Source organism: Pinus tabuliformis, chromosome 8 (genome assembly GCF_031772625.1).
Source record: "Pinus tabuliformis cultivar Carrire ecotype Pingquan chromosome 8, CPIR1, whole genome shotgun sequence".
NCBI classification, from domain to species: Eukaryota; Viridiplantae; Streptophyta; class Pinopsida; order Pinales; family Pinaceae; genus Pinus; species Pinus tabuliformis.
The window spans coordinates 263,823,999-263,827,715 of NC_142294.1; positions in this window are offsets into that span (position 1 = coordinate 263,823,999).

A 3,717-nucleotide genomic window follows, 5' to 3' on the forward strand; every position below is an offset into this window, starting at 1 on the left:
ACCATAAAAGAAAAAAAAATATTTCTTTCATGCCTCATACGAGTAGAGACACTTTAGTGAAATTCTTACTAAATACCCCCACAACATCAAACAATCAACATTCCCTCTTCTTCAGTGACCGCTAGCTTGCATCTCTGACTGCAAGACAGTTAGACGACCCCTTAGGTGAACAACCTGAAATATTTGAAGAGCCTATTGGGGAAGAAGAAGAAGAAGAGACCATTCCACACACTCACAGCATCGCTGAAAACATAAATGAGGCTAAAAAGAAGAATGAGGGTGTTTTTTCCATTAGAGAGACTAATGGAGATACTATGATGAAAAATACAAGCCCCTCTCCCCTTCCTCACTTCCATGGCTTAACCTCAGACAACCCCGATACCTTCTTATTTGAGTTTGATGTCATTTTCAGAACTTATGATTATACCTCCGATGACGAGAAGCTAAAGTTGTTCCCATCCACCCTTAAAAATGCAGCCTTATGCTGGTTCATGGCTCTACCCAAGGATAATATCAACACTTGGACTCAAATGAGGCAATCCATTAAGAATAAGTATAGGGACTATTCTAGCTCCAAGGACACCAAAGAGGAAAGATTTAGAATGAGCATAGGACTTGATGAATCCTTGGAAGAATATGAGGAAAGGTTCCAGCTAAGTTCCAAAAGGGCTAGATGAACCCTTGATCCTAAATCACTCAAGTTAGTCCTCCTTAGAGGAATTAGGGAAGACTTACTGGAAACCCTAAACACGTTTTATGGAGGGATATCAAGACAATACACAAAAACCATTCCAAGGCTGCTAGAAGGAAAGGTAGGGCTAGTCAAGCTTTGGACAACTCCTCTTCCTTCACCGCATCTATCAAAAATAAAATTGGAAACATGTTGGGGGAATTTAAAAGTGAAAATGTGCACACCTTTTCTCTGTAAATGGACACCATGTACATAATGAGGAAACAAGATGAAGCAGAGAGGTCCATAGTTATGTTTTTCCCTATATGCACAAGGAACCACCCAAGAAATGAATCTCCATTGAATGTTATAGAGGCAGGCTCAGTCTGTGAGGAGAACCATTCCATAGACAAGTGTCTTTCTTTGCCCAGATTGGGAGTTGTATACCTAAGGGCTGAATGTGGGGCTAAATAACTTTGTTATATCAACCAAAGGAGGCCTCAAGGACCTAGGCCATACTAGTAGGGCATGCAGAGTGCATCCTATTCATATTATCATCACAATCAGAATGCATCCCTTCCCCCTTGGTGTTCTCCTACTCCTCCTTCATGGTCAACACCTTCTCCTTGGTCTTATGCAACATAATATCCTCCCCAGCTAGCCAGTCAACCATTTCAGGCATATGCTTCACCACATCCTTAGTGGAATACCCCATCACAAGCTTGGAGGCCTCAGTTCAACCAACTTCCTACTTTACAACCTCCACCTCCATCTCAGCCACAACTCATTCATCATTATCCACCGAAGCAACCTTGGATGCTTACTCAACCAAATCTGAACCTAAATAACAAGTAGGAACAATAGGTCTATAGTGGAGAGATATCTTACCTTGACTATGATGTGGAGATTCAAGAAATTAACCTGAGGTTTGGAAGAATGCTACCAGATAACCAACCTCCCTGTCCACTTGAGGAGCTTGAACAGGAAAAGGAATAAAATGTTCCTAAAGCCAATCCACCTCCTTTTCTTGAAATATTGGTCCATCCTAACTAGTACACCTTAGAAGAGGCCACACTTCTGGGAATATTGAAAAACTTGTGTGTGAAAATACCACTCCTCCAAGCTGTCAAGGATGTTCCCATATACCATAATCTTAGAAAAGAGAAATGCTTCAAATATCCTTAAAGAAGAAATAAAGATACACCTACCATCAATGTTATCAGTCAATTGTCTAATTTGATGCTAGGGAGAGTGATTTTCCCAAAGTACCTAGATCCTAGAATTACTGTGTTAGATGTACACATTGATTGCATCATTGTCCCTCATACCTTGATTGATCTTGGGGCTACCATAAATGTGATTACTAAGGAAACCATGCTCAAACTAATTTGTCAAGGATCTTTGAGAAAGACCACAACAGTGTTTCAACTTGTTGATAGGTCTACAATTGCTCCTAAGGGGGATCTTGAGGATGTAATGGTCTCTATTGATTCCTAGGAGTATCTTATTTACTTCCTAGTTCTCTAGCCCAAGACCAAATTCAATGGATACCCTCTCATTCTTGGAATACCATGGCTAGCCATTGTTGATGCTTACATAATTTGTAGAGCTGGGAACATGACCATTAATAATGGGAATTTGTCCAAACAATTGGTATTGTACCCTTCTTCTCAACCATCACTTGAGCATTACTTGCCCATATGGTTCGAAGAGGAGGAGGAAGATGAAGTGTATCATGCAACATGCCATTAAATTTGTACCTCAGATGCTATCGTAAGGGGGGGGCAACATGATAAAGGTGACGTCATCCACCAAATCCTCGAGAAGCAGCCCCCCAACACCATACCCCTTAATGAGCTTGTGAAGGAATCTAAGGGTAATCCTTGGACTGAGTTATGCCTAGTGGACCCAAGTCCTGCACATGTCCAAATGGTATAATTTGGTCCATCTAAAAATTTTAAGATCAAACCTTCACTCTCAAACAACGAAGAAGAGAAGTTGCATAACATGTTGAGAGAACACTCAGATGCATTTTCGTGGAGCTATAAGTAAATGAAGGGAGTGCATCCTTTGGTGTGTACTCACAACATCTACATTACGGAAGGATGAAAAACAATGCACCAACATCGGAAGAGAATGAACCTATCCCTCAAAGACATAGTAAATGAAGAGTTGCATAAATTGTTGGATGCAGGGTTCGTTTAGCCCAAATCAGATAGTGAGTGGGTGTCCCCTCTACTTTTGGTCCCAAAGAAGAATGGAAAGTGGAGGATTTGTGTGGATTATAGACATATGAAAAAAGACACTAACAAAGACCATTTCCAATTTACCTTTCATTGATCAAGTCTTCGATGGTCTTGCAGGGAAGAAATTATTCTCTTTTTTGGACGGATTCAGTGGTTATAATCAGATCCGGATTATCCGAGAGGGAAAATATAAAACTACATTGATCTAGGTGAATGTTAGTGGCCACCCACCTACCCACTTGGACCCCCACAACCGTCTCTTTCAGTTTCCTTATTTGTGGCACAACTTACTACTTCTAGCAGTTTTTCGGGTCCTAAACTTCTGGAGCTATTTTGAGGCCCTAAACGACATATTTTGGGAAAAACAAGAGAAACATGGGTCATGGACCATTGTTTCTCTTCCCAACGTTGTATTCCTTAGATATATCTTTCTAACGAGCTATTTCAAACGTCAAATGGAGATCGTATGCCAAATTTACGACTTTGGGAAGATGATGTACCAATTTACCTGAAACGGGGTCCATAGTTTGGCGTTTCATCTCCTAAGGATAGGGTTTTGGATGTTTAGGGTTTTCCATTATTTATCAACAATAAATAGGCCTTGTCAACAATAACTTGTCCTGACGATGAACCACACTGGTTGGTTCAAAACGCGTCGACAAATGGTTTCTCATGTGATTTTCGCCGAAAAATCTATCATAAATTAATAGGCCTTTGAGCCTCATTGTAACACAGTTTAGAGGCATATAGTTGCCACATATCTTCTCAGAGATAAGCTACCATTGCCCTAGCTGGTTTATT